Here is a 19,039-nt window from a genome sequence, read left to right on the forward strand (position 1 = left end):
AGCTGAAGTTGAATGAAGGGTGATAAACAGGAACAGAGATGAGGAAGAAAAAGACAGAGACAGTGGAAGGCTGGAGAAGAGAGAACAATGTTTGAGGAAACGAATGAGGAAGGGAGGGAAGGAGAGAGAGAGCAGCCAAGGAGGTCGCGACATTCCAATCGATTCCCAAGATTCCTGGTAGACCCCGCCCCTCTCCTCAAGACGCTGGCAAGACGTGGCAACCCTCCCTACCTCCCTCACCCTCCCTACCTAGTTTTCTTCATCCCTTTTTTTCTCCGCCTCTCCATTTCTTCCCTCCACCTCTGTTTCTTCCTTCTTCTCCCTCCTCCTCCTCCTCCTCCCCTTACCTATATTCTTCTCCCTTCCCAACATCGTTTTTCCTTCCTATCAAACTTACTTTCTTCGCTATCTCTCCTTGCCTCCCTCACACCTATCCCTCTATCCCTCTCTTTCCAGTCTGTTCTTCCTCTTTCCCTCCCCAACTGCGATGCCTGATCTTACTGTGGTAAAAACTGGGGTGGCTGAACTTAAAGTGGTCACTCTTGGGTGGTTGATCTTTAGGCGGCCCCCCAACTTTTCCCCCGCCAAACCTTTTTCTCTTTTCCTTCCTCCCCTCCTAGAATGGGATGGGTGGGGTTATGCACGTTGTTAAGATTTGTGGGTGGTGGTAGAGATATTCATATGCAGGTATGATGAAAGTTGGGTGGGCTGGGTGGGGTGGTGGGGTGCTGCGTGTATTGGGTAGGAAGGGTGAGTATGGACGAACGTGGATAAAGAGCTGGAAAAGAAAGCTTAGTCAAAGTGGGCGAGGTGTGGAGGGTTGGTACGGAGTGGGTTATAAAAGTGGGTTGCGTGAGGAGGGTTGCTATCGAGTGGGTTACAGAAATACGTTGCGCTGAGGAAGAGTTGGGTTGGGTAGCGAGGGTTGGTATGGAGTGGGTTATTAGAAATGAGTTGGGGGGGGGGGGCTGACATGGAGTGGGCTGTAGAAATGGGGTAAGTGGGAAGAGATTGTGTTGTGAGAAAATGGTTGGGGGAAAGGGGGATCGGGGTGTGAGCCTCGAGTGGCAGAACTGTTCAAGTGGGGCAATTGTGGATACTGAGTGTGTGACAGTACGGGTGAGAAGTTTAAAAAATTAGTTCTGGGCTGCGAAGCTGGTATTCAGTGCCGAAGACTGTGATGAGATACAGAGTGGGGTGGGATGCAGACCAAGAGAAGAAACTGATGGAATAACGGGGTATGGAAGTCTGTGGAAGTACTGGGAAGCACGATATAGACGATGAGTGAGGTGAGTGGTGGGAGTTAGGTGATATGGGTCGTTGGGGAAGGGGAGGTGGGGATGATGTGGAAAGTGGTGGAGAGAAAGAGTGGGGAGGTTCGTGAAAGTGGGGCAGGGTGAGAAGGGTCTGTAGATGAGGTGGGATGGGATGGGATGGGTTGGGATGCGTCGTGAGGGCTGGGATGATGTGGTAAATGGTGAGGGGTAGGTAGGAATGGGGGTTGAGGTGGGAAAGGGAGGTTCGTAAATATGGGGTACGGCAGATTGAGTGAGTATGTAGATAAAATGGGGAGAGAACGTGAGGGGTTGCAGTGGGGTGGGGCATCTTGTATGGGTGAATGCATAATGTGACAATGAAAAAGCACACGTTTCCAGTAAAAGGTGTTTAAACCAGGGTCATTAAAACTTAAATCCATACATACTTCCTCTTAGGGATTTGATGACATCTATACGACCGTCCACTGGCGGCGCCATTACAGGATGTAAAATCAAAGATCACCGAGGCTTTCTCGGAAGTGTTCTAAGAAGAATTTGACCAAGGCTGAGTACTGGTTAGACATTGTGAGAGCCATATGTATGGCTCATATTGAAGTTCTTTCACTTGTTACAGGAAAAAATGATGACCTTTCTGACTGTTCACGTTTTTAAATACAAGGTATAATATATTCTAAAAACTGATGCTTTAAAAAGCAGTCCTTTTACGAACACTGCATACCTTCGTAAGCAATCGGATATATAGGAAATGTATGCTACTTCTTGACATTCTTGCATTATTTGAGACGGCACATATGTGGGTATACGTGTGAACTGTCTGATCGCTATGATTTTTTTTTAACCGTGTATGCTCTATGTGTATTTATAGTGTACGTATACGTGCGCGCCAGTGGTTGTATAAGTACAACTGCACGTACGTGTGTGTGTGTGTGTGTGTGTGTGTGTGTGTGTGTGTGTGTGTGTGTGTGTGTGTGTGTGTGTGTGTGTGTGTGTGTGTGTGTGTGTGTGTGTGTGTGTGTGTGTGTGTGTGTGTGTGTGTGTGTGTGTGTGTGTGTGTGTGTGTGTGTGTGTGTGTGTGTGAGATCATCCTGGTGAACGAACTTATAGTGTAGCAGGTGTTGTGCAACTTGCTGTGCATACATACACTCCTCGTCTTCACCTCACAGCATTACCACACACACCTCTCTCTCCTCGCCCCTAATCTCATTCCTCTTCCCCTTACCTCATGCCTTTCTCCATATTCTTCCCCTAATCTCTCTTTTCTCCTCCTTCCTCTCTTCCCAAATCAGTATTTTTCATCTCAACCCGTTTCTTTTCCTTCTATCCCCTAAACACCTTAGCCATTTCTCTTCCCTCATCCTTCTCCCCTTTTCCATTCCTCCCACCCTGTCCCATTCTCTCCTCCTTTCCCCTCACCCTCTCACTTTACCTCATGCTTACCTTTTATTTTTCCCCTCACTTTCCCCCCCCCTCCCTTTTCACTCTTCTCCCCTTCCTTCCTTTCACCCACACCCATTCCATCTTCTTTCTACCTTCCTTCACTCTTCTTATCTTCTCCTTCCTCCTTCGCTTTTCCCTCTCCCCTTCCATCTTCTTCCTTCCTCCTCACACTCTTCCCTCCCCTCTCCTCCCTCTGCCCCCCCCCTTCACCGACCTCTCAAATTCACTTTCTCCTCTCCTTTATCCTCTCCCCTTTCCTCCTTACCCCATCACTTTCTCCACGTCCGTTCACCCTCCTCCTTCCCTCGTCTCCTCTCTTCTACCCCTCATCCATCTCTCCCCTTTCCCTCCCCTCTTTCCTCCATCACGGCCACCTCACACGAGCACCCAAAACTCTCAGTCCCTCCCACTTTCTTGCTACCACCTTGGAGGGAGCCTCGGGATTGGCCAAGGCGCTCTGATTCCCACGACGTCTGGGCCAATCACAGACGTCCAACGCGCGCGGCCTCGTCTCTGATTGGCGGACTATGGGACTGTTTATTACTTGGGGTCTAGGGGGCTGGATAGAGGGTGGGATGGGAAGCAGGTAAGGGATAGGGAAGGAGGAAAGGAGAGGGGTTAGGAGTACATAGAAGTATCAACGGACAGCACCCAGCAACAGACTTAATGATCCTCTTGTAGCCCTTATAGACAAAGAATATGACATCTTCGAGTTGATGGAATAGTAAGGCGAGAAATGGAATGCATGGGAGGAGAGAGAGTCGGGAGAAGGAGAGAGAAGGGGGGGAAGGGAGTGGGAAGAGACGGAGAGAGAAAATGATGAGAGCGAACCTGGTAAGGCAGGCAAGTGTAGAGAGATGAGGACCGGGCAGGGAGGGAGTGGGGCGGGGAGAGCTTAGGCCTACAAATTTCTCCTCACACACACGCTTTAATCCGTAGGCCTATGAGCAGCAACCCAAACCACTATAATGTATTCTCTTGTTGAAACAGCCAGGAATTAACCGCTTATTTTGTTTTATTCAGCCATGAGAAGGTCTCTCGTAACGAAGGGGTTATAGGTTATTGTTATCCCACTTTTTATTTTTTAGTCTAACATGTTAAAGAATAACCTCGTTGCGAAAGGGTTAACTTGACCAAAGGAAAACAGTCTGGCGGTAACAAAAAAAAATATCTACACGCAATTACAACCACACTGCCCCAGAGTGATTGTAGGGGCCCGGGGCTAGGCGAATCAATCCAGACACTAAATGGATGAATGAGTTTTCCCCTGAATGGCTTTATGTGTGCAATAATCCCCAATCAACTCTTGGACCTAAACATGGGGCGCCTTAAACCACCTGACCACCAGGCATCTGTGTTTGTAATATAGTTTCCACCCCACGTAGTAAATGACATCCAGGGTAACAGGAAATAATTCGGTTTGTTACTCGACGTAGACACATTAGGGCGGCAAGATATCAGGTGCGTGAGCGCCACAGCTACTTTCTGACCCCTTCACAACGACAGATCTCCCATAAGCCGAATAAAATCATCCGGTATACAGTGGGAAGAATAAACAACACGACGTCATTGTAATAAAAGGGATAATGACTGTTTTTAAGCACCTGGCTATACTTATGGGTCTCTGTTACGTTTTGTTTCAACGACACATAAAGAAGTGCAAAAGGAAAGTAAACAGCGACAGACCTGTTAGTCTTCCGGGGGCTGTTCATTACAAAGAAAACTACGCCTATGACATCTAATTCTATTAGCCGTGTAAAGATCAACTGGTCTGTTGCGGCTTCCTTTTCTTTATATTAATTTGTATCTAGTAAAAGCAAAATAAAAGAGATGTATACTAAAAAAATCATGACTTTTGATAGCAATCTGTACCTATTCCCTCTCACCCCCCCCCACCTCTTTCTCTCCACACACCCTTCTCATGTCTATCTCACACACCCCTCCCTCTCTCTCTCTAGTTCGTCCATAAACTCATACATACACATCCTTCACTCTATCCCTCTATCACACACTTTCCCCTCTCCTGCTCTTCCCCCCTATCTCTCTCTCTCTCTCTCTCTCTCTCTCTCACACACACACACACACACACACACACACACACACACACACAACCTACAACTTCCCTCCCTCCCCTTATCTATCTTACACACCCGCTCCCTCATCCTCTCGTCTCTCATACATACCGTACCCTCTCTCTCTCTCTCTCTCTCTCTCTCTCTCTCTCTCTCTCTCTCTCTCTCTCCCTCTCTCTCTCTCTCCATAGCTTTCTTTTCCCTTCATTCACGCCTTAATACATTTCATCTTACACATTCTCTCTCTCTCTCTCTCTCTCTCTCTCTCTCCATAGCTTTCTTTTCCCTTCATTCACGCCTTAATACATTTCATCTTACATATTCTCTCTCTCTCTCTCTCTCTCTCTCTCTCTCTCTCTCTCTCTCTCTCTCTCTGCATCCACCCATCCATCTACCTACCTGATTATCCATTATCAAATATGCAAGTGTGTGTGTGCGTGTTTTTTTTTTTTTCTGTAGGACATATGAATGAAGGGTATGAAAATCGGTGTGTCTTCTGCCTTACCATCTGCTCTTTTTTTTTTTTTTTTTTTTTTTTTTTTTTATGCCAGAGAATACATCTACTAATCTATCCAAAATGATGACGTCTTCAATCATTTTTTATTTATCCCTGTCACACCCAGCACTTTTTTTTTTTTTAATTAGGTGTGACCTCGAACTGAAGCAATTAGATACACAATACACTAACATAGAGAATGATGAAACCAAACTGGGTAAGCATCGTCTGGCAGCAGCAACGATAAGAAAAAATAAATAAATAAATAAATAGAGGTCACAGTGATCCAATTCAAAGGTACCGCCAAGTCTGTGAGGTCTGTGTAACGCTATGTGTCTTCCTGCGGGTAAATCGAGAGGGCCAGGATAAGCCGGAGTGGAGACAGCCTTGATCCGATGAGTGGACGACCGAGACTGAATAGGAGGATAATAAAGGCGAGATGGAGGAATAGATGATGATGATGTGGAGGTAGGATATTTTAGTACTGGAGTATGGAGGAATGGAAAGATGACAGGAAGTACAAAGGTGGTGATGGTGGTGGTGGTGGTGAATGAGGAGGAGGAGGAGGAGGAGGAGGCAGTAAATGGAAGGAAGAGGAGGAGGAGGAGGAGGAGGGCCAAACAGTGATCTAATCTTGCCAACTGAATTAATGGTCTTAGATCCAGTGTTGAGCCGCCCTAGGGTAATGGCTCGCTGTGGAGGAGAGAGGAAGAGGAAGAGGATGGAGGAGAGAGGAAGAGGAAGAAGAGGGAAGGGTGAGATGATGGAATTATGAGGGAGAGAAGGGAGAGGATGAAAAAGAAGGGAGTGATGAGGAAGTTGGGAGAAATGAGGGAGTTGTGTGAGGGAGAAGGGAGAAGATGAAGAGGAAGGGAGGAGTATGAGATGAGGGAATGATGAAAGGGGAAAGAGAATGAAGAAAGGGAAAAAAGTGGGGAAGGGAAAGGGAACAAGAAAGTAGAGGGAATGAAAGAATGAAGAAAGGAATGAGATGTGAGAAAGGGGAAGGAGAAAGAAGAAGGAAAGGAAACTGGAAAGGATGGGATGAGGGAAGCAAGAAGAAAAGAACTGAGGGAATAGAGAGGGTGTAGAGGAGAATGAAGAGATGAGGAAATGAAGAAAGGTAGAGGGAGAGGAATAAGAGTGAAGGAACAGAGAAGAGAGGAGAAGATGAGGAGGAGAAAGGAGATGGTGAAGAGCAACCACTATCCTTCTTGCCAACCACCATTTCTACTACCATCAATCCTTGAATCCTTCACTTGTCCTACTACCATTTTTTCCTTCTGGTCCTATCATCACCATTCCCCTTTAAATCTACATATCCTTCCCCACCTACCATCTACCTCTTCTCCCCCAACCACCACCATTCTTCTCCTCCACCTACCATCATTCCTCTCTTCCTCATTCCTACACCTACCACTATCCCTCTCTCCTGTCCACCATCCCTTCAACTACCACCACTCCTCTCGTTCACCGATCATTATTCCTCTCCCCTAACCACCACCATTCATGCAATTACTATCACTCCTCCCCTACTCCATCCACTATCTCATACCCACGCCAACGTCGAGTACCACAGCCTATACCACTCCACTTCCCTTAGCCACATTTACTTTACTCTCCCCTTACACATTACGGTTTCTCTGTGCTCCTTACTTTTTTTTTGCCGGCATCTTCAGCTCGTGGAACTGGTTGGTGATTGGTGGGAAGAGCCTTCGTACTCTGCCATCATCGTCTTACACTCAAACAACAGATATCATAGTCACAGTCCAGTCTACTACAAAAAGGCTAAAAAGAATCGACACATCTGCAACTGTATAGTCGACTTCCTCTTCCTTTGGATTCTTTGTACCACCATTCTTACCCAACAGCACTACCCCCTACGCTCCTAACTACCAGTCAATCCCATCCCCTTTCATCGACACTCATTCATCCTTCAACCAGCATCCTTCTCTTGTCACTGAACCTCCGTCCTACTCCTCCTCCGCCTCCTGCAACCAGCACTCCATCTCAGCATCTCCCTTTTTACTTCACCATCTCATCTAAGCACACTTACCTACCTCCTCCTTCCCTAATCATCACACCTAACCATTCCTCCCCCTTCTCTCATACCTAACGTAACCTAGGCCAACCACCACCCCTCCCATTGCTCCCACCGTTAACCCAGACTAACCTAACCTATCCAAACCAAACCTTTCCTAACCTGACTGTATCACATAAAACAATACAAAACCTACCCTAACCAACCAAACCAAACCACAACCTAACCTAGCCCAACCACCACCCCTCTACACCTCCTCTTGCTCCCACCGCTAACCTAGACTAACCCAACCTATCCAAACCACGCCTTTCCTAACCTGACTATATCACAAAACAAAACCTACTCTAACCAACCCAACCAAACAAAACCACGACCCACCCCCCTCCTCCCACAACCCCTCCCTCCCCACCTCCGCGGCTGAGAGCACCTCCTCGGGTCGCTATTAATGAGGCAACAGGTATGCTAATGTAATTAAATTTGCGGGCGCCCAGCAATACACAGGTAATCTCCACACCACCTTGCACGGCTCATACATTACACCCAAGCCTTAATTAAAAGACTCCATAATTAACCAAGAGGCTGCTGGGGAGGAGGAGAGGGAAGGGGAGGGGCAAGGAGGAGGGGGAGGGGAGAGGATGGGGAGGCAGTGTAAAGTAAGTGGGAGGGAAGAAAAGTGAGAGGTATATGTTGGTGGGTGCAAGATAAGGAGGAGGTGGTGGAAGCGGAGAGGAGGATGAGGATGAGGATGAGGATGAGGATGGAGGGAGGGAGGCAAGAAGGAAGAAACGAAGGAAGGAAGGAAGGAAGGGAGAAGATAAAGTGAGATGGGGAGGGGAGGAGGAAGGCGGCAATGTTTAGCAAGGAGAAAGAAGGAAGAAATGTGAGGCATATATCAGGTATATGAAGAAAAAAAAAAAAAAAAAAGTCGAGCAGAAGAAAATAAAAAGACGAGCAGAGAAAGGTAAAGATAGTGAGGCTGAAGAGAGGAGGAATGGCAGCGTACAGTACGGTGGAGGAATGAAAGGATGGAAGAAAGGAATAATGAGAGAAAAATGTTCGAGGAGGAGGAGGATACGAACAGAGAACGGAGAGAGAGCAAACAGAGAACGGAGAGGAGAGAAGAGAAAGAATGAGGCCAGTGGTAAGGAAATGGAGACGGAAGGCAGAGACGGAAGGAGCTATAGGCAAGGTGAAATGATTGAAAAAGTGTGTGTGTGTGTGTGTGTGTGTGTGTGTGTGTGTGTGTGTGTGTGTGTGTGTGTGTGTGTGTGTGTGTGTGTGTGTGTGTGTGTGTGTGTGTGTGTGTGTGTGTGTGTGTGTGTGTGTGTGTGTGTGTGTGTGTGTGTGTGTGTGTGTGTGTGTGTGTGTGTGTGTGTGTGTGTGTGTGTGTGTGTGTGTGTGTGTGTGTGTGTGTGTGTGTGTGTGTGTGTGTGTGTGTGTGTGTGTGTGTGTGTGTGTGTGTGTGTGTGTGTGTGTGTGTGTGTGTGTGTGTGTGTGTGTGTGTGTGTGTGTGTGTGTGTGTGTGTGTGTGTGTGTGTGTGTGTGTGTGTGTGTGTGTGTGTGTGTGTGTGTGTGTGTGTGTGTGTGTGTGTGTGTGTGTGTGTGTGAGAGAGAGAGAGAGAGAGAGAGAGAGAGGGGGGGGAGTAATGTTAAAAAGCGTGGCTAGGAAAGCTGATGGGTGCTAGTGTACCTTGTTATCAGATACTGTAACATCCTAGAGACCAGTAAGGCTGCTGCTGTTTGACTTCCTATCTACTCCCTTGTATTCACTCCCTCGCTTCCTACTCCTCCCTTCTTATAAACTCCCTACTCTTTTGTATTCACTCCCTCGCTTCCTACTCCTCCCTTCTTATAAACTTCCTACTCTTTTGTATTAACTCCCTCGCTTCCTACTCCTCCCTTCTTATGAACTTCCTCCTCCTTTGTATTCACTCCCTCGCTTCCTACTCCTCCATTCTTACAAACTTCCTCATTTACTCCCTCCCTCACTCCAATCTCTTTTCTCCCCTCTACTTCTCCCACCTCCTTCTCCCTCCCACCTTATATTCTTTCTCACTCTCAACCTTACCAACTATCGTCTCCCTTCCTTTCCCCCCTTTCTCCCTCTACATTCCATACTCACTCCTCACTCCTCTCTGCCTCATCTTTTCCACTCCATCATCACTCCCTCACTTCTTAACTTCCATCTCATACTTCCACCCCTCGACACTCCATTCCCTATTTTCTCCATCACCCTTATATACTATGTCTTCCACTTCCATTTTCATACTTCCACTTCACCTATCTCGCTGACTCTCCCTCCCTCTCTCTCTCTCTCTCTCTCTCTCTCTCTCTCTCTCTCTCCCATACTCTCCTTACTCGCTGACCCTCCCTCAAAAAAAGAAATAAAATCATAAAGAAATTAAAATAAAATGCAAATGAATGAACCCCAAACGATATACGCATGAAAGGATGGATTAAAGGTTTCAGATGCAATATTTAAAATTAAACAAGAGCAAGGATTCGGTGGCTTTTAAGTGTTTTAACCTCCCCTCCTCCTCTCTCTCTCTCTCTCTCTCTCTCTCTCTCCAGCACTCTATTAGAAACTACCGCCCGTTTCCTCGTAAGACTCCCTCCCTCCCTCTGTTCTTCCATCTACCCTCCTTCCCTCTTTCCCTCTCCCCTTCCTCCTTCACGCCACTCTTCTACCACTCACCCAAGCCAACTTCCTCTCTCCACTTCCTTTGTTTTCCACTCTATTAACATTTTCTCTATCCTCTCTCCTTTTAATCCACCATTCCTGTCCTTCCTTCGCACCTTCTTCCTACTCTCCTTTCTCCCTTTAATTAACTCTCCTCCCGCATCCTTCTGTCCTCCCTCTGCCGATCCACTTTCGTTCCTCCTTCTCTCAAGTAATCCATTTCATCTTTTTCCCTTTTTCCTTCTCCTCCTCCTCTTAATAAATCCACTACCCCCTTTCATCCTGCCTCCCTCATTCTCCCCTCCTTCCCTCCTTTATACCTCTCTCTTTCTTCCCCTCTTCTTCCCTCTCTCTTTCCCCACTTCCTTCATTCTCCCCTCCTTCCCTCCTTTATGTCTCTCTCTTACTTCCCCTCTCCTTTCGTCCCCTCTCCCCTCCTCCATGCCTTCCTCTTACTCCCCCTCTTCCCTCCCCTCTCCCCACTTCCCTCCACTTTTAAGAGTTTCATACTGTATTTTCTTGTGGGCATAAAAGTGGCGGCATATTTTTACAGGGGCGAGGGGAGGGCGCGGGCCAGGAAGAGGGGAGAAAGAGGGGTGAGAGAGAGAGAGAGAGAGAGAGAGAGTGTGTGTGTGTGTGTGTGTGTGTGTGTGTGTGTGTGTGTGTGTGTGTGTGTGTGTGTGTGTGTGTGTGTGTGTGTGTGTGTGTGTGTGTGTGTGTGTGTGTGTGTGTGTGTGTGTGTGTGTGTGTGTGTGTGCGTGCGTGCGTGCGTGCGTGTACAATGTCAAAATCACCCTATCACCACACCATTGCGGAATAAAGGCCTCTCCAAACCTTCTCCACTCTGACCTGTTGGATGTTGGTCTGTTCCATCCCAACAAACAAATAAACATTTTGTAAACATAAACACACAAACCACCCAATCATAAAACACATACAAAAAACATTCCCACAATCGTATTAACCCCAATCAGTACAGCTGGGTCTCATTGTAATTTATTTTTTGCTACCTCTACGTGAGTTAATTTTTGTAAACACCTCCGAAATGCAGGTGTTAAAGAAGCCCATATTTACTATTTCTGGTTGGAAAAGTATAAGTTAAATAAAATCATGTGGAGAACGCAAGAATAAATAAATAAATATATAAAGGAGGGGATGACAGTGCAAGGTTTAAAGGGGAAAGTCAAACTGCTGTTGTTTCCGATCCTCCAATATTAAATCCCTTTTTGATGGATTTATTAGTATGCATGGTGATGAGTTCGTGTTGGGTAGTGTGTGTGTGTGTGTGTGTGTGTGTGTGTGTGTGTGTGTGTGTGTGTGTGTGTGTGTGTGTGTGTGTAACTATGGCTGAGGTGTGCGTACGTGTGCGCATTACTTTCAGGCTACACATCAATACACACGAGTACACACAGCTAATAAATCTCCAACTTTCTCAACTGGCACATATTATTACATCTACTCCAGTTATCTATCACCTATTTCCTTGCCTCGTACTGATCTCGCGTCTATCATTTATCACCGTCGTGTTTATTTCAATCATTTATATCCGCTTGAAAACTAAAATATTTGTATCTGTATTATTTGCCTATGTCTATCTATTGCAGTTTTTATGTCTTTTATACTCTCTCTCTCTCTCTCTCTCTCTCTCCAATTTTACTCCAGGTGCCACTTCGGATGCCCTTCCCCCCAGCCCTACCTACATTTTCATCCATTCATTTAATCTCCCTATATTTCTGTCCACTTATCCACTATTTTGCATCCATCGAACGACTTCTTACATTTTTTTTTTATCCCTCCATTACCATCTATTCTAGCCACCTATCCACTACCCTACACTCTGCATCCACCTAGCAACGTCCCTACGGTCTTTACCCTACAGTACCATCCACCTATCCACTTCCCAGCATTTCTCCCTCCCACTAACTTAACAAGATACTAACCACTCCCTTACGTACCAATCGACCTATCCAATTAACCTGTACTTGCATCCATCTATCCAGTAAGTTACAATTTAAATCCCATATTTGTCAGTCTATCTATTCCCCACATACCTATCCACTTCGTTCATTTAACTATCTGTCTATCTATTCCCCTAGCATTTATTCATCTACCCATCTCCATCTCTTTTCATTATCTTAAACCTATTCACTTTTCAATATTACCAACCCTCACACTATCCACTCCCTTGTATGTAAATCCTCCTGTCCCTCTCCCCTACACTTCTATCCACTCATCTACATCCCTTTACTTCTATTTATGTACCTACCTCCCACATTTCTCTCCATCCATCGACCTTAAATTCTATCCATCTATTCATCACCCTTACATTGGTATCCACCAGTCCCTCTTCCCGTATTCTATCTTCCTTTATGTCCTTACAGTTAATATCCACTCCCTTACATACATATCCGCCTATCCACACCCCCTATGCTTCTACTCACCTATCCACTATCTTACACTTCCATCATTCTATCTATCCACCTCCAACGCTTGTCTCCAGTATCACTCTTTCACACACCTACAAAGTTATCCCCTTCAATCTATCCATCTTGCAGTCTATCCATCTATCCACCTCCCTCATAGTTTAACCTGTTCGTCTACATCCCAACAATGGTGTTCCCCTAGCTCCCCCCCATCCATCCATCCACCTCCCTACACTCCTATCTAATTTTTCTATCCATCCACCCATCTCTCCACATTCCACCCATTTATCCACCTCCATACATTAACAAACTCACAATACATCCATCCACCACTCTGTATTCATTCATTTATCCACCTCCTTACATTAACACCCTTCCATCCACAATACATCCAACCACCCCTACACCACCATACCCCTATCCCCCATCCCTCTATCCCCTTAAAAATAGCATGGCGTCCCTCAAGCTCCCCATTTGCTGGCTGAACCCATCGTATTCTTGCCAGATTCTTCCAAGACTGCCTCAAGATAGCCCAAGACGCTGTTCTTTTGCCCATAATTTCACCATCCTCTATCGCTCCTACTTGTCTATCTCCATCGGGTTGGATAGATGGGATGGAGATACGGAGGGATGAGTGAAGGAGAGGGGATGTGGAGTGGAGGAGAGGGGAGGAGGGGAAATGAGGGGGAAAGATAAAATTAAAGAATGTTGCCACGTCTCCGTCTTGGCTCCACCCCCGCACGTGACGTCACCAGCCTCTTGGCCAATGGGGGCAGAGGAGCGGACGTCTGAGGAAGGCCGGCCGATGAGGAGGAAAGAAGGTGGAAGAAGTCGGGGGAAGAATGTGGAAAAAGTTGTCATGAACTCAGTGGGGAAAAAGTGGAGAACACCAGTAAGGATGACGAAGGGAGAGAGTGGATGCAGGAGGGCGGGAAAGTGAGAAAATTATGAAAAAATCGGCAAGGAAACAGAGGAAGAATGTGGACCGCAAGAATAGCAGATGAGGAAAAATAGGAAGGAAACGGGTAAAAAGAGGAAGAAAGTGAATAAATAACTTGAAAGAAGAGATGAAAAGGGACATAATATCACGAAGTACTTGGAATGATAAGAATTACAGAATGGGAAACAAGGTAATGAATATGCAAAACCCGCACTGTCGTATTAACATAAAGAATATCCCAAAACTAGACGACTACATTGTGTGTGTGTGTGTGTGTGTGTGTGTGTGTGTGTGTGTGTGTGTGTGTGTGTGTGTGTGTGTGTGTGTGTGTGTGTGTGTGTGTGCGCGCGCGCGCGCGCGCGCGAAAGCATCTGTTATTTTTGCATATGTTCATTTTGTCATTCTTACAACAGCGGAACAGAAGACAGTGCGTGTGTGTTCTTGCTGTGTAAGTGTGTATTTTCCAAGATATCAGTGACAAGTGTACTCTTCGCGTCTCTCTTAAAAATACAAAGGCGTGACGGACGGACGCGTGTGCAAGTGTGTGTGTGTGTGTGTGTGTGTGTGTGTGTGTGTGTGTGTGTGTGTGTGTGTGTTTATTTCTTTGTTTAGTTTCTTAAGAACATGACAGCGTGACAAACATAAGTACGTGTGTATGTAACCGCGCATGTGTGTAAGTTTGTGTGTGCGTGTGTGTACTATCATTTATGTTTATGATGCGTGTACTGTGACTTTTGTATGCATAATTTGTTTGATACTTTAAAGAGTACAGCGGTCTAACGTTGTGTGTGTGTGTGTGTGTGTGTGTGTGTGTGTGTGTGTGTGTGTGTGTGTGTGTGTGTGTGTGTGTGTGTGTGTGTGTGTGTGTGCGCGCGCGCGAGCAGGCGCATGGCATTAATTGGGCGTTGTCTCCCTAGTTCTGCTCCGCTCCCAACCACACCTCCCAAACCCACACCACAGCCAAGCCAACCCAATCACGCTCTTACCTACTCCCACTATAAGGCCCAAGATGCCCCACCCTGTCCCTATGCGTCTTCCGCCCCTCGTGTCCCCGTCGGAGAAATCTTTTGGAAAGTCGAAGAAAGAGCAAGATTTCTCCGGTAAAATATGGGAGTGTTTTTACGAGAGTCACGCGAAGGGGGTATTAGTTAGTGGGGTTATGAGAGCGGGGAAGGGGGGTCTTCTCTTTGGTACAGGGATCTTGGAATCTCTCTCTCTCTCTCTCTCTCTCTCTCTCTCTAACATTGTTTTAACTTTAATCTATCCATTACCCAATTGTTTACTGTTCCATCAGAATAGTAGAGGCCTGGGGCTGGGCGAACAAGTATTGATATATCTGATCAGTGTGGCCAGTCGCTCGTTGCTGAGTAGTGGTAATAATGAACCACATATCACGGGACTAACTTATACGATATTCGAAAAAGATTCCACTTGTCCTAGGTGACAATGGAATCAAACAATGCGATACTCTTCTTCGTTACTATGATTACATACCAGTGGATATTACTACAGCGGTACATTAAAAGTAATTCGTACTGAAAATCTATTATTATTCACAATTTAGTTATGAGTTGTGACATCAAGGACGAGTTAATATTAATTATTATATCTCAACCACTACATACTCAAGTGGTCTAACAAGATATTTAAATGGTCCAACAACGAAGTCTGGTTTATCGTACTTTACGTAACGGGTATTGCTGTGATAAAGCTATTTTTGCACAAATTGCAATCGTAATCACAAGACTTCCAGGTAATGGCAATCTTATCAATTTCACTAGTGATGGCGACATATCAGTCCCTCCGTCTCTCACCCCCCTCTCTCTCTCTCTCTCTCTCTCTCTCTCTCTCTCTCACACACACACACACACACACACACACACCACTACTTACTACCAGCTCACCAAGCTAATTCTCTTCAAGCTTTCTTACCGCCCTGATGATGGTGACGATGATGATGGTGACACCTGGTAGCGTCACACTGGCTTCGTCACATTTAAGGGGAAAGGGCTGTTAAGGGGGACGGGGAGGGGATGTCTGTGTAGCTGTCACCTAGGTATGCTCTCACACACACACACACACACACACACACACACACACACACACACACACACGCTTATCACAAAAACAGTAATACGGTAGGAGTACAATAACTTCAAACTATACGACTATGTACGTTCAATGATCACAACAGGTGTACAGTATAACTCGAATACATTTGTCCACACACGAGTACATTTGCTCACATACACATACACACACACACACGCTCTCTCTCTCTCTCTCTCTCTCTCTCTCTCTCTCTCTCTCTCTCTCTCTCTCTCCCTCATAACCTTCGTTACCCAGTCACCTCAAATTCTCTCTCATAACCTTCGTTCCCCAGACACCTCAGGTATTCTCTCTCTCTCTCTCTCTCTCTCTCTCTCTCTCTCTCTCTCTCTCTCTCTCTCTAACCTAGAAAGCAGGGGTCATGCACTACCTGTCACTCTCACTCACTCACTCTCAAAGGCAGCATGCATGGTACTTCAGTTAATTCACACGACGTCTCTCTCTCTCTGTGTCAATCTATCTATATCTATCTACCTCTATCTATCAATCACCCCCTATACACAAACAAACAAAAGACGTCCACTAACAACTGCTCAGCACATAAGACCAATTTTGATACACACACACACACACACACACACACACACACACACACAAAGATATGCATTTACACAATTGCTCAATACATTACAGAAGACCAATTTTCACTGATAACCCCATCCACAAATATGTATAGAAACGATTCCTCCGCGAGCCAAGTTTGCTGTTTACGTAAAGAATTTTCACGGGTAATAGTTGGCCGCGATTCCCGAGCTCGAAGTACATTTAGATACATTTTTCATTCCTCCTTAATCACTTGAGAATATTTCCTTATATACCGTACTCTATGTTGTAATCTCGTCCATAATAACTTTCTTTTTTTTTCAGCTTCCATCAGTTACCAGGATAGCGCCGGAGAACTTTTAATCGTGAGGGTACGTATGTCTGAGCACAGGGTACATCTCGGGCATACGAAGGGTCGGTTAATGTGGAAAGAACTATGTAATCCATTTTACCTGGGAGCTGATTGTTTTTCCCATTTATTTTTCCTGGATCCTTCCTCACCTTATCTCTTATAATGTGAACTAGGGCTGGGATGATCAATGAAGAATGTGTGTGTGTGTGTGTGTGTGTGTGTGTGTGTGTGTGTGTGTGTGTGTGTGTGTGTGTGTGTGTGTGTGTGTGTGTGTGTGTGTGTGTGTGTGTGTGTGTGTGTGTGTGTGTGTGTGTGTGTGTGTGTCTGTGTCTGTGTCTGTGTGTGTGTGCGCGCGCGCAGTTGCGATTCTGAACATGGTTAAGGTCTGTGAGGTTGCTTTGCAGTTTCGGTTGAGAAGCTTTTCAATATCACTAGTTACGGTTGCACAGGGTGAGGGAGAGTGAGGTGTTATGTGGTTGTGATTGTATATGATGATGGTGTTATGCCCAGGTAGGGGAAGGTGGTGTTACAGTAGTGTGAAGCAAGGTAGCTGTGAAGGGTGATGGTGCGAAGTGGTGATGTTATACTCGTACAGTTCAGATGATGATGTGAAGTGATGGCGTTATAAAGGTATATGATGGTATGAAAGATTGTGTGAGCAGATGGTTAGTGATCTGTCGAGTAAGTTATTATGACGTGGTTTTAAGTGGTGTGTGGGGATATGAGTGTGCTTGGTATCAGGGTATAAGTGGGATTTGCAAGTATAAGGAATAACCTGGTAAGTGACGAAGGGATGTAAAATGCCGAGATATATGAGACCTACGGTATGAGGTAGTATGCGATGGATGGTGAGCGGTATAAGATAGTGTATGACGGTCGGTATTAGTTATGTGGTGTGGGGTAAGAGGGTGTAAGTGTGGTGTGGGGTAAGAGGGTGCAAGTGTGATATGTTTGTAAGGTGTAACAGTGCGTGAGGGAGTGGCAGGTAAGTGGTCGGAATGCCACATAACGTAACACCGCTGATTTTCAGGTGTTGCGAGGTCACATCCGCCTCACACACACACACACACACACACACACACACACACACACACACACACACACAGGTGCACCCTGAAATCATAATCACTAAAAAAATTCGTTATATAACTCTCTCTCACCAGATATAAATACATGCCATACCCCCTAACACCTGTTCCCTCACACCGCCTACATCATGTGTTATGCATCTATGTGCTGTAACCCCTTCACATCCAGGGCATTTATATAATTCTTGCTATATTTTGAAAGTTCTATTCAGTCTATATAGCAAGTTTAAGCCATCCAACCAGACGATCTCAATGCAATTTTTGTCTTTGTTATCAACTGACAGTTCTGTTTATTCCCCTAATTATAACACTCACTCTATGGACCACATTTTCACATTTTAGCTCTTGCTACCGATTCACCTATGTCGATATTCACACCAGAGGATGTTAATGTGTATTAAGCAAAATAAATCACTATGGAATATATGCTACGAAGCCTCTCATGCCATCTAGAACAGTCTTTCGCACTTTCCTTGTTCCTACTACTAAACAAAGCAAGTCGGATAGGAAAGGGAACTGAGTGCATTTTTTTTTTTCCCCCACAGATTTTTACCACCTCATCAAACTGACGTCTTTTTTATATTCTCGCTGCCTCCAGACGATTTAATTCAACTGTGGGAAAATCCCTGGCAGTGAAGGCGTTACTATCAGTCTCCAGTGAACCCCTCAACTTGACATGAAACGTCTTCCCAAGGTCATATAAAATCGTCCGGTACTAGACAGAAAAGAGAAGTCCTCGGGCTGAAAGGGTAGTTTTTTCACATTTACGATACCATTTACATCACACAAATTATAAACATTCAATACGTAAAAATCGTCCATGCGATGAGGATAAGACAAAATCAAAAGCATATCACAGCTGCGACGGGGAACTGAACGTGGGTAAAATCGTAAATCTCATCCAATTTTAAGTACCTTTTGGCAAATTCATCACCTAAAGTTCACGTCCTGAAAATATTTGAGGTGAAAAAATAATAATGCGACGGAGATGAGACTCGATCAAAATCAATTCAGTGCTGCGACGGAGAATTGCAAGAAAAATCGTAAATCTCGCCCCAGATCTTGAGTACCTTTTCGTATATCTATCATTTAAGTTTCACGACTTGAAAATATTTGTGGTGTAAAAATATGAAGTGCGACGAGGATGGGATTCGAACCCACGCAGGGAGACCCTATTGGATTAGCAGTCCAACGCCTTAACCACTCGGCCACCTCGTCATGGAAGCTAAGAGAGTACGTTGGGGTATGTTTGGTGATGGTATGATGGCGGTAGGGTATGCTGGGGGTATAATGGGTAACGCGAAGGTATATTACACTGCTGGAGTATATTGTAAGTACGTAAATGTTTTCGTGGTATGATGGATGTGGAGTATGTTTTGGTTGGTTGGTGCATGGAGGAGTCATATGTTGTGGTATGTTAGGTGCGGGTATGATAGTCGTGAAGCATGCTACGACTATAATAAATCTAGAGTATGCCAACTGACGTGCGCTATATTATGACTGACTAGAGTATGCTGAATGTGGAGTATGATGAGGTATGTTAGGTGGTATGACGGTGGTGGATCTATAGAGAGAATAATA

The 19,039-nt window shown here is 45.5% G+C and overlaps 1 non-coding gene across 1 annotated transcript; it reads right to left on the minus strand.

Moving 5' to 3' along the window:
• Positions 1-18,594: 18,594 nt before the first annotated feature.
• Positions 18,595-18,676, minus strand: TRNAS-GCU (transfer RNA serine (anticodon GCU)). Its single transcript has one exon. It is a non-coding gene; the product is annotated as a tRNA-Ser (tRNA).
• Positions 18,677-19,039: the final 363 nt, after the last annotated feature.

Source organism: Coenobita brevimanus, chromosome 89 (genome assembly GCF_032717465.1).
Source record: "Coenobita brevimanus isolate Jiangsu-jjx chromosome 89, ASM3271746v2, whole genome shotgun sequence".
In the NCBI taxonomy this organism is placed as follows: Eukaryota; Metazoa; Arthropoda; class Malacostraca; order Decapoda; family Coenobitidae; genus Coenobita; species Coenobita brevimanus.